Genomic DNA, 13,054 nt, shown 5'->3' with positions numbered 1-13,054 from the left:
GCTGCTCTGAACACGGGTGCTATGTTGCGCGCCTCAACCCGCGGGCGTGCGACTCCGCACCTCCCCAGGATCCCACCTCTGCGCCACGCACTTCGGCGGCCTAAGAGACACCTGCTTTGACACCCCCACCCTCAGTCTGTCCTACCTACCCTTGGCAGGCCTGACACAACAAAGCTTAATGTTAACTTTAAACTGTGCGTAGTTTTATTAGCTTAAATAGGAGGGGTTGTGTGCTTGAGGTTAATCCTTGCATAAACTATTTCCTCCTGTTCAAATCAAGGTGACTGACTGCTCTTGGCAATATGGACTATGCCGTTGTATCTGTCTATCGGGGGACCTGACAGGCAATCCCAGGTAGGATATGACTACAATATAAATATTTAACACAACTTTACATTTTAATTTAATCATCCATCTTTGTGATGATTTCCTAAGCTTTACTAATTCACATCCTCCTCCACGAGGCGGGTTATTATCAAAAGCCCTCTGAAGTACAGGGAAGATAAAACCACAAAAGGAACCAGTATCAGAGCAGGAACTGGAATAAACTTTCAGAAAGCATTTCAACACCTGCGTTTGGGGAGGCTTGTCCTGAAACACAACATCTGATCAGCTGCAAACCTGGGAAGCTAAGGATACATCTCTTTTCACACGGTGCAGATGGCATCACTTTAATTACTCTTTGGTGTCACGTGTTGAATAGAACATTTCTTTTTTTTTTAAATAAGTGGACTGTTGTCTTCGCCTTCCTATGAATGTTCCCACATTGAACATTCAAGTGAGGGAAAGCGGGGGGGGGGGGGGGAAATTCCCACGAAACAGGGATCTTTCTGTAGTACTCCATAGTCATTATTTCACACCAAAAAGACAAAAGTTGACAGAGGGAACATATGATCAAAATCATGGGCAATATTAAAAAGCACCGGCTGCATTTCCTAGTTACAGGAGCATAGGACAGGGTTGCTTGGTAACAGCCTGCCGGCTCCAGCCACTCTCCGCTCGGAAATCAGCCATAAAAGGAACTCCCATGCCAATGCAGCGTTGCTGCGGCAACGCGCAGAAGTGATGGATCCCAAGTTAGAGACACACCTTAAGCAAGAATATGTTTCCTCTCATTTTAAACACTTTCCAACCCATAAATACATGGAGTCTGCAATTCTAAATAGCTCCCAGTAAGGCTAACTTACGGGGTTTTTTGTTAGCCTTCACATCGTTTGAGACTTTGCAAAGCAATTAGCGAGGGGGAAAAAAAAAAAAACACAACACAAAACATAATGTCTGCAGCAGTGGATCGCAAGCAGTTCATCAAACAATAAGGTCCAACGCGGAGCAGACGCATAACCGTGTTCTTACAGTGCGTTAAAGAACGGGAAGAGGAGGGTACCCGCGCCGGCAGATGCGAGCTGCAGCGAAGCCGAGGGAGGTGACGCGTGTCAGGGGGGCTGCGCGTGCAGAGAAGGCGGGTTCCAGCGATGCCACTGCCAGCCAGGCCGGGGGGATCTGGGGATCTGGCCAGCTGCAGGCGTCCACCCTGCGAGCCGGCTGCATCCGAGCAAGGCGGCCGCTGCCATTGCAGCCCGCAGGAAGACAGCCCATGTAGTCTGGACTTTAAAGCATGATTTAGCTGCCCAAGCAGGACGACTGGCAGTCAGGTGGGGTAACTCACACCTTTGCCTTCCAGGAGTACTGGATGACCCAGGACAAGCGGCTCAGATGGAGACACCCGTGTTCCAGACACCCACGTTTGATCTGAGGGATCCTACCCCTACACCATCTCACTGCCCCACTCCACACGGTTGTAACAGCTGTATCAGACTGACTAAAAACCTGTCACGTCCTAAAGAACAGTCTGATGGCGGGGGAGTTTACTACGACCATGTGGAAGAGTAAGTTTGTCGACTCCTATAAGTAAGTTTTCCCGTTGAAGCCAAAGACTTGCACGGGTTAGCAGGATGTCAGCTTCGACCCAACGTGCAATTCCTTCACTTCTAGCAGCTGCTGTCCACCACTTCATCCCTGCACAGTGATTACACCGCTAAACCAGACACATACCTTGACAGGGAACTTCACTTTTCAAAGTCAATCAGTGCCAGCTTGTAACAATGTCAAGTCTGCATTCATCTCACTGGTGGTAGCCAGATCCTCAGGCAAATGCCAAGTGCAAATGATGAGGACAGACAGAGCCTCTTTCTGTTGCTGTGACATGCCAATGACTGGCAACTGAGTACGAGGCAGGTTAAGAGAAGCTGAGTTCTTTTTTTGTCAGAAAATGTCTACAACAGCCCCACGAACCAAAATTATAAAATAATTATACTCTGCCTAGAGCTGAACACAAAAAGGTTATTCACTACAAAGCCCTAGCAACCATCTTACCCTTAAAGCAAAAGAAAGCAGACTGCCAAAGCAGTAATGAAGTGACACACAACTGTTAATTTCATGTCTGTTTTTCAGAAGTCTGTAATAATAACCAGTAATTCCTTACAAAGCACCCATTCTTGCTCCCTAATTCCCACCTAGGGATATTAAAAGACTTAACCATTCCCTAGCTGTATCTTTTAGGAAGATAATGTCCACTTTATTCCTGAAGCAAAAATACACAAATCTTTTTTAAGGGCAATAATCAAATTTATAAAGGCTCTACAGAAGTGCTCAAGGGCTTAGCAGGACCAGTAAAGACATCTGAACATACAGATTAATTTCTTCTGCAGCCCAACATGACGTGAGTTTGATGGCCTCAGCACCGTGCTTCGTATCAGAAGGTCACCTTGCACAGTCTTAACAGTTCTGAGCAGAAAAGAATGAGAACTGCACTACAGCAGACAAAGCTGCACAGGTTTATGCTGTAATTAGCTGGAAATATACAATTTCATCGTCATCATTTGCGTGTCTTTCAAGAGGACACGTATTTATTACCAAGTAGATAGAGATCTGAAAATAATAGCAAAGGCAGGCAGGATTAGGAATAGCTCCTCTAAGTGTGTTGCAACATGATGTTACTGCATAATGAAAAAGAATTCAGTTCCAGAAGCAGAAATCTCTGTGCAGCTCCTGTGATCAGCCACTCGGGAGAAGGAACTGCCTCCAAACATTGATCCTGCTGACTGACTCAGGATTGACATTAACAGGTCTGCTAGTCTCATCCAGCTGCCAGCTGCTCTTATGTATGTAGGAATAAACTGGGCTATAAAGATACTTGTGGCATCAAAAAAAAAAAAAAAAGCATATTCACATATGGTACCTACTCGACAAAACCAGATGCAGGCACATAAACATCGTGCAGTTTAAACTGGGAGAATCTTTGGTGAGCAGCCACGAACGTATGGCTACCACTCCACGTGCATTTATGCAACACTAATACATTCTCCTCTGCATCCAGGGCAGCCTGCAGCAGCTCTCGGTCACAAATGCCTCCTCCTTAGCACAAGACAAAGACAGAGACTTCTGGTTTTAGCTCTGGAAGTCCTCACGAGACTTGGCCAGGACAGCGGTGGCAAAGGCTCGGCCCCTATTTGAATTTCTGGGGCTTCTAGAGCTGAGTTCAAGCTTCTGCTTTCCACAGGGCACGTGCAGCGTTTGTCAGCAGAGCCCGGATCCGGGAGGCAACGATTTAACCTCTTGCCTCTGTAGCTACTGGGGTCAGCCCACGCTGCTGGCCAAAGCATCAGCCCAGATCATGGGTTTGGTCCCCAGAGCCAGTTTCAGCCTGATGTTCCCTAGGAATTTTGAAGTGTACCTACAGCACAATACCATAAAGACTTTCTATTACTGTATGCTGTCTAATCAGCAATTCAATGAGCATTATATTTTTATTTACATCTGAAAGAGCTGCAGTAGAAAAATTCTGGGCAGGCTATGCATAAATACATGAAATTGCTCCTACTTCACTAATGAACTATTGTGTGTAATAAAATTAATCTCATTCCACCCATGATATAGCTGGTTTAATTTCTGAAGCAGGGAAATTTAGACACATGTAATTTGTAGAAGGGGGAGCCAAAATTCAAGAGATTCACTTTAAATCAATCAGGCAGTTGTTTTATTTATATAGCACCCTTCAGAAAAATTATCTGAAGGCACTTTACAATGCAAAAATAACTCAGCTTGGCAAACTTCCAGGAGGGTTGCTGCTGTTGACCATGCCTTAAGATACCATTTTTATGGCAAATGGGTTCCTTCATCAATGAACACTTTTTTTACCCAAATTTGCTTTATATCCTGAAGTTGCAACTACAGTCACTCTAAGCAGGTATTTCTTGCGAGCTCATTCACACAGCTTGCCTGTTGGCCAAAACCAGCTGCTCTGTGGGTTGGTGACACAGCCTCCTCACACAGCTCTGCATGCTTTCAGGACAGTAATATTCACTCCCATGCTCTAGGCAGGGTTCTCAGTTATTTTATTTCTGCATTTGAGGAAGAGATGGGAGTGGAAAGGAAGCTGCCTAAGCCTTTTTTGCATTCTGCATACTCTGGTGCAACACAGGTCCCTGTGTACTTAACGAGCAAGACAGATGAGTCTCAGAACTGAAGCTCACATGAAGCTTTATGTAAAATACTTGCACAACAGACTCAAAAACAAAGCTGAGCTCCCGGAAACAAAGCAGAGCTCTGAAGCAGAGCCTCAGGAAATGCAGCTCTCTACTGACTTGTGCCAGCAAGCCCTGTACATTTTCATTATTTATATAGAGCTTTAGATGAGCAATGTGCACTAGATAAAATGTACTGTACAAATAAGAGTCAGTTCCAAAAATTTAGTCTAACGGCACCAAAGGAGAACACAAATCAATACAAAACATACACGGGATGATGTATGGCATTTTGAGTTGGAAAGTGGCTAGAAATAGGTTCAGTCTTAAGAACCATTTTTAGAAAAAATAGGTCTTTATGAACTCTGCTTGGACAGCTATTCCAAGCACATGGAAAGGCTTAGAACAAAGAGAAAAGCACAAAGCCAGTAACAGTGAGAAGGGAGGGAGAAAGAGAAGGATCATGAACTGTACAGGACTTAGGAGGCTAAGGGGCGATGAAGATACACAGGGGAGCAAGCTGAATAGCGCCTCAGTGAAGCGGGAATGGATCAAGAATCTGAACCTGATGAACAAAGCAACACAAGACACTTTAAACAAAGGACATGCCCAAGTGAAGTGAACCCTGGCCTGGTGGGTAGATGTTTTGCTTTAATTTTAAATGAGAGAGATACCCAGTAGTGAATCTGGAGTTTAAAGCTGTGCTATAAAATGGCATTTCAAAATAAGAACATTAGCACAGACAATTTATGCATCTAGTCATACAGGATTAGGTTCAAACTTCCGTATTTTCTATGTGGTTTTGTTTCCCCTCTGTGTAGCTTTCTGAAGGAACTGTTGGGATTAGGTTCAAGCTAAAGTTCAGCCTCAGCTGTCATAATCTTCGCTACTTAAGAACATCTCCCAAGCATTAAAACTAGATGGAGAGGAACATCCTCAACAGGTACAATGCAACAAGTAGATTTATTCTGCAAAACTAGATGCTAAGGCGTTTTTTCACGTATTTTTCCACGTTCTGGATAAAACTTTGTGTGCTACACAGACAAACTTGATTAACAGAGGCCTCCCATGCAAAAGCATGATAAATCTGGTACCTTCACTAACCTGGTGGTGCCTCTCCCTGCGAGTGAGTGGGATACGCGCACAATTGATGACTGTCCCTAAAATCCTCTTCATGGGGATCGATATCTCTACAACAGATTAAGACCTTGACTACAGCATTATCTTTGCTGCCTGAAGATGTTAACCTTCTCTTATCTCCGCTCTGCATAAAAACCTTTGTTAAATTGTGATCTTCCAACAGCTAGTTTCTGTGCTAAGCACGCAGAGCTCCTGGCATTAAGGAAAATACAATCTACCAATAACAGCGTGTACAGAAGGACAAAGACACAGCAGAATTAAGGTTGCAGCGCATGCTGTGTGTACAGTACTTATGTTTATACAATAAGGTGTGTATTTATAGGTGAAAAGCAGGATCTGTTAAGTACTTTAACTCTCCAGTTTCTTGCTAGTATCACTTTGTGTTCGGTACACAGCAATACCAAAGGCTCTGCAATATTTTTCTACTGATCACGTACTGTGAAAGTATGTGTTCTAATGGGGAAAAAAAAAGATTGGCAATTGTTGGCACCAACACAAAAGGCATCACAAGACAGACCCTGAATGGCAGGCAGTAAAGCCAGCACAGGACCGGGACCCGAGACCCTGCTGCATCCCGAGAGATGCATCTGTGAGGGGCAGTAGCTCCCGTCTTCTGGCTGCCATCAAATTTGAAGTGTAACAGCAAGCGGGACACTCTGCTTTTCACAAAAATCAAGACACCACCAGTAAAGTGACTGGTACCATCTTCCCTCTCTGAAAGACGATGTCTCTAAGTTCCTTTCTCCCAACATGTTTAACATCTAATTTGGGACAGAAAAAAAAAAGACAGTCTGGAGCCCTTTCTTTCCCCCAGGAAAGTCTGCCAGTCCTGATGCAGAATTACTATTACTGCATCTACTTCTTGGAAACAGAAGTAATGAGGCGCAAAGCTAGAAGAGGTGAGGAAAATGAAGAACCACTCCTCCTTTGTTCTACAGGGGGAGTTACTCCTGACGTTTTTGTGGGAATGATGCTCAGCAAGCTGGAACAGGAACGTGCCAGATCAGGGGAAAGCAGAACTTGCTCTATGCTCTCACCTTTGAGTTACTTGATTGCCAAAACATGCATCAATTTGTCAGATAGAATTATAGCTCATTCAAGCAATTCAGAATTCCCCTTCCTCCTCTCAAGCCTGAACGCGAGAGGAGGTGACACAGCAAAGAACAGTTGGGTGCAGAAAAGCCTCTCTCTGCTGAGGACTCCTTTTTTTGAAGCGACAGACTGTGCTCAATGTAAGCTGAAGGCTTTTCCTGCGCTTCACGGTTTTCCCACTGGTTGGTTTGTTGTTTTGTTGTGGGGTTTGTTTGGGGTTTTTTTTCACATTACCTTTGCTTGGTTTAAGGCATGTTGTTAAATGAGCTGTCTTTCCCTTATTTTCTGGGAATACCCTACTTTGGAGAAATTTCAACCAATGACCGCTAAAAGAAGGGAAAGCATAGGAATCAAAACCAAGAGGCTCAATTACCTCAGCAGAACTGGTTTTTTTATGAGTACAGGATAAATAGACTGGTGGGATTTTTCCCCCGAAGGACATTTTGTGCATATTTACATATATGCACTAGTGTACCTATAAGACTCAAGCTTGCAATAGCCTCTCTGCTTGTGAAAACATTGCATACACAATGTTCAGTGAGCTTGAAAACATTTTGGGAATCACTTTCAGAGGCCTGTAAGCAAGACACAGAAAATGAACTCCTTAATATCCGCGGGGGGTTTTAACGTTTCTGTTTGCCTCTCCTGATAATCTTTCTGAAAACACTTATGTCAGGCAAGAGAAGAAAAAAAAAAAAATCCAGAAAAACATATTGCATTGGAGTCAGAAGAATGTAATGCATCTTTCTGCTCTTAATGAAGTTAATGCAGAGTTTATATTTGACTGAAACTAGAACATGACTGATTCAGTCAACGTCACAAACTGACACAACCACTGAATATCATGTTTATTGTTTTTAAAATATATTTTCTCCACTCACTGACTGATGCTCCATTAAAATTCCTGAGGCCATACCAAAAAGAAATTCTGCCAAAAGCTGCCCATTAACAAGCAATTAATATACAAGCTTTAAAGTACAAGGTTGCTCATGCCATCCCACAGAAAATATTCTTTGCCTGCTATTTCTCACTGGAGACATTTTCTGACAGAACATTCTATCTCTGCCAGGGATTTCAAAAAGTAGACTGTAATTCTCAAGAAGAATAAAGTCTATACTTGCTCGCTCTCAAAATACTTGGATTGATTAAACTTTAATCTTAAAGGCTGTTTTCTGGCCCACTTAACAACTGATGTAGTAACAGAAATGACACCATTAGCTGTACGGCATCTGCCAGCAATCAGAACGGGGTAACAAGGCCATTCAAATATACATTGTGAATATGGAATTTGTAACATGAGGACTCGGGTGGGGGGAGGTTCACTTTGGGCTTCAGCATCAACATACATAATATGGTCTTGATATACCCACCAGGCGATAAAGTCCTGGCTTACCCAGCAGCATTTCTTTGCGTTGATGATTCTCATCATCGGAAACAGTGCAGAGATGAAAACAGCCTTTGAGTAAGTTCTACTTCTCAGCTGACCCCTCCGAGGGCAAGCGAGGGTGTAAGCAGTAGACATGGTTCTGCATTTCAGTTTCCCAGTCATAATAGCTACTTACAGAAGACTGACCATAGCTATTTTTTCTTTAACCAGAGAACAGACAAAAGGTCTGAACTGGAATCCTCAGCTGTGGCAGGGCTCACACAAATAAGGGCTGGCTGGTGCCTGGGGCTAACCCACGATGCACCCATCCTTACAAAGCAGACATTAACCTGCACAGCAAATCCAGGAACAAAGGCTAAAACAGAAAACCCCATCAAAAGGGCACAAATGCAACTCCACATTCCTCAGAGGACAAAGGCTTGTTGTGGTTTTCAAAGTAAAATATAGCTTATAACAAACATCACCAAATTATGTGTTTTGCCTGGTAAAAAATAGTTTCAGACCGGAGGCAATTACTAGCCCGTATCTAGGAGTCCAGCAGAGCTGGAGCTCCTCCAGCTGCATAATTCAGACCTGCCAAGTGGCACTCATTTAAATTGAAGCATGTAAGTTTTTTGGCTTTAATTAGCAAAACCCAAAAGCCTTCATTGCTTCAATCCCGCAATACTAGAGTTATTACCAAACTTAGTCAAATGACCTTTATCACGTTAAGGGACACAGAGCTGACAAATAAAGGCTCCTTACGACAACTCCAGTTTTTGTGGTGTGCTTCTGCACATACACCTAGCCCGCTGTCCTGCTTACATCCAGTAGGAAAAGCTACCGACAGTCACAGAAAGCAGATCCTGCAGTGCACAGAAAGGTTCTCTCACTCCTCTGCCACTCTTGCTTCTGGCAACAACCAGTTAACAGGTTTCCTGAGCTGCGTGTTACGTTATGACCATTATATTACTCAGTAGTAACTGATGGACCTATCCTCTGTTCATGTCTAGAATCCCTTCTTCAACCTATTTATACTTTTGTCCTCCACAGAACTACTTCCATATTTTTAATTACATGGCATTTCATTAGTTTATTCATCAAAACGAACAAAAACTCTTGGGATAAAATTCAGTGGATCAAACATGGATTCATTTTAATTACCTTGAGATATATATGAAATAAAAGTATTTCTTCTAATTCTAAACACTATGCCTTGTATCATAATGAATTATGTTTTAAAATCAGCTTACTCTAGCTCCTTCTTTGCTATCTTCTTTTCTGAATTTTAAGCTTAATATGATTAAAGTACCAAGATGCAGTTTCGGTTTTAGTCAGCAGGACCTGATTTTAAAATGTCCTGTGATGAAGTGCTGCTGTTCAATTCCGTATTCATCTCCAGTGTTTCAGAACTCCATCTACTCTCATTTATATTTGCACTTCAGTTTTCACGCAAGAGAATCCAGCTTTAGAACATGATAAACAAGTTGTGATCCTCTAAGAATACATCAATTTCCAGATGGTGAAAAAAAAAAAAATTAAACCAGATCTTCATGTGAAGATCTAGCTCTTAAAAGATTCCCCCTTAGGCAGTGTGGAGGCCTGCAAAAAGCATGAACATAAATACCATGATATTCTGGGTTTCCCAAATACCGCTGTTCTCAGCTTCATTCAAGTTCCTGCTGTGGCCACACTGTAATTTTGAACAAAATAACAGACTATTCAACTTCAGAAATAATCTGAACTCAAATGTGACTCTTCAGTGAGTCAGGTGAGGTTTGTTGCTGTAATGGCAGATTTTATACCACTTTGATAATGCTTTACAATCAAAATTTGCAACTGTGTGTTGACTGTTAGTTTAGGACACTCTTGCAAACAAGGTCATGAATCTCATAACCATTACCCTGATGTGACATTTTAAATATATGTCATTCCAAAGGGGCCGATAAGACCTTCCCATTTTCATAGCCCTGAGCTGGATTTTGCAGTGTTTATTTCTAAAATAAAACTGCACAAGGAAACCCAGGCTTTGAAAATCATTTGATACTGCTCACTCAGAGGCATGCTGGAGATATTTTGCCACACAAGAATTCTAAAAGCATCTCAGGGAAGCCAAAGCTTCCTCTCAGGGCATATTCCTGATTACATGCACTGCAGGAGAGCAATTTTATAATGGTATCTCTGACTTGTATGTGTTGCACACTAGAGATTCTCGTTATGATGCTAAACTATAATGAATCACACACACAAAGATATAATGGAGAACACAGACTAACATGTAAATCCAGAGATTCATGGGTGGGATAAAGCAAGCTGAAACAGCAACCTCAGTCATGTTGCTTATATATTATATAAAGAAAAATCAACTCTAAATCATATGGGTAACACCAGTTGGCTTTCATCTGTTAGTTCTTTGCCTTTGTCATTTGCCCAGCACAATTGCTACACTAGCAAGATAGTCAGCAATGAAAACTCACTCCTGAAATAATACAGACAGAAAAGGGAAGGCAAAGTCAAAAAGAAAAAAAAAAAGCACCTAAAGATTCAATTTTTAAAAAGCCAAACAAATGGTTAAATGATCAATTCTACATCAGTGATGGAATTGAGTCTGCAATCACCTAAACTGTTACTAAAACCAGCTTGATTTCAGTGGAAAAAAGAGGTAGTTGGTGTGCACACTCTGAGCAGATGTTGCTCACAGATCCCTGCTGGTTGTGCACTGTAGATTATGGGCCAGATTTACAACAGTATTTGGGGATTTAAGCATATTACTACATGTCACATGGGATTGGCAGGAATGCCAAACAAGGTTACACCTCTTATTTAGGTCATGTTATCATAGCAGTTGGGGATTCTCCTGAGGTTGTATCTTTAACTTCTCCAGGGCAATGAGTGCTTTACTTTCCTGTACTTCATGAATCCACATGCAGTGCTGGCACCAAAACCAGAATAATGACGCCAGTAAGTGAAGGAAACAGCCACAGCTACGCTGACACAAGGAAGACATTTCTGTTACTCTGAAACCTGATATGCCTGGGCACTATTCCCTCTCTGCCTAATTAATATTTTTCAACATTTTTTTTTCCTGTCTGCAATAAGAGATTGCATGAACAGTAAAAAAAAAAAAAAAAATCATTAAAATAAGCCTCATGGGCTGACCTCAACAAACAGGGAAATTCCAAATTAAGAGACCACTGAGCTCTGGAAACCTGACAATATTAAGAACAGTGGAGGTGAACTAAGGGCAAAGTAAAGGCTTTAAATGTAACTGTTCTTTGCTAGTACCTACTTTGCCCTTTTGTTCTTTTTGTCCTCGTTAGCAGGACAAAAAACACAAGATGTTAGTATGTACCAGACCGGGGTCACAGAGCAACATCTGTGCCATGACATGTAGTGGAGCACTGGAGTACTTATGCTGCTGGGTCACTGTAATTTGAATATATCAAAATATTAATAAAACTCCTTTCTATATAGCAAAATAAGATGCACTTGAGTTTAGGAATTGTAGTTCTGTGCCTGCTTACAGCTCACAAGCCTGATGCTGACTATGTTTTTGTCTGAAAGATGAGCAAGACGGAATGCAAATAAACAAAAGGTATGTCTGGATCACGCCCACATTTAGAATTAAAAACACAGCAACTCTGTGGTTAAGTCTTCCGGAAGCATTCTTTAAAAACAAACAAAAAAAAAATCCCAAATGCGTGGTCTCTTGAAGCAAGAACAGAAACCTCACCGTACCCCTTCTGCTCTCGTGTAAACCCATCTAACACCCGTGGGCAGATTTCTCACCGAAACATCGTGAGATGTCACCAAGGTCTTGCACCAAACCAGCACCAAAGCGGCTCCCATACCTGGTTTTTCCCTCCGCTGGTGCCGCAGCAGCCCCAAGGCCCTGCAGAGGGCTGGGGGGAGCTTAGGCCCGGCTTACCCCCAGCCCCCGGGTGCTCACCAGGGGCGGGCAAAAGGGCTGGAAACACCTAAAGACAGAGCCAGGCGCCCCTTGGAAGGCCCTGGGGAGAGGCACGGCCACCGCCTCAGGGCCCGCCGGTGCTGGGGGCACGGGGATCCCCAGAGGGGCCCTTCCCCCAAGGCCCGAGGGGAGGGACAGGCCGCGGCCTCCCCGCTGCTGAACGCGCGGGGGACGGGGCGCTGAAGAAAAGCCGCCCCCGCCGCGATCCCGGGTCACAGCTGAGGCGGCGGAGCCCCCCGCCGCCCCCCGCCGCTCTCCCCTCACGGCGGCGCCGCCCCAGCGCCCGCCACGGGCTGAGGGGGGGGATCGGCCGCGCGCCGGTTGCCGCGGCAACAGGCAGACGCCGTCCCGCGCCCGAGGGACCGCCGCCGCCCTGCGAGGCGAGCGGCCACCGGCCCCGCTACCCCCGGGGCCCGGTAACACCCCCCGGGGCCCGCTAACCCCCACCCGGGGCCGGTAACCCCCCCCGGGGCCCTCTAACCTCCCCTGGGGAGCCGCCTCCCGCAGCGCGGAGGCCGCCCCGGCAGCGCGCGCTCGCTCCCTCGCTCCCTCCCTCCCTCGCTCGCTCACCCACGGGCGTGTTTTCCCGCCGGGAAATGGCCTCCACAGCTCGGCCAGGTCACTCCTCCCGCCGCTCCCCCGGCCCACAGCCCCGCGGGGGCGGCCGCCGCCTCCCTCCGAGCTCGGCTCCAGGTGCTGCCCGACCTTCCCCCGCGCCGGGGCGGTTTCGCCTCTCGCTGGGCTCCACCTGCCTCCCGCCGCTGCCTCGGGGGGAAGGGACAGCCCCATGGCTGGCTGTTGTGACAGATGGCTGTGATTAAACAGGGTGATTAATGTGGAGGAACCTCTGCAGGAACTTGGCAGCAGGACAGGTGATGGTTAGCGTGGCTCCCACTCTACTCCCGCTTACATAAAGCCGAGGTGAACAAAAGTTTCTTTGTTCCCCTGTGCATATAGCGCAAG

General features: G+C 44.8%; 1 protein-coding gene across 6 annotated transcripts in view; it reads right to left on the bottom strand.

The window, feature by feature from the left end:
- Positions 1-12,851, bottom strand: part of TANC2 (tetratricopeptide repeat, ankyrin repeat and coiled-coil containing 2) — a 291,017-nt gene extending 278,166 nt beyond the window's left edge. For all 6 annotated transcript variants that reach the window (XM_074849345.1, XM_074849347.1, XM_074849348.1 and 3 more), the window contains exon 1: positions 12,662-12,851. The gene's annotated coding sequence lies outside the window, so the exon portion shown is untranslated. The remainder of the gene's footprint in view (positions 1-12,661) is intronic.
- Between the last annotated feature and the right edge of the window lie 203 nt (positions 12,852-13,054).

Source organism: Strix aluco, chromosome 24 (genome assembly GCF_031877795.1).
Source record: "Strix aluco isolate bStrAlu1 chromosome 24, bStrAlu1.hap1, whole genome shotgun sequence".
Taxonomy (NCBI): Eukaryota; Metazoa; Chordata; class Aves; order Strigiformes; family Strigidae; genus Strix; species Strix aluco.
The sequence above is the reverse complement of the archived record's forward strand: the minus strand, read 5'-3'. Positions and strand labels throughout refer to the sequence as shown.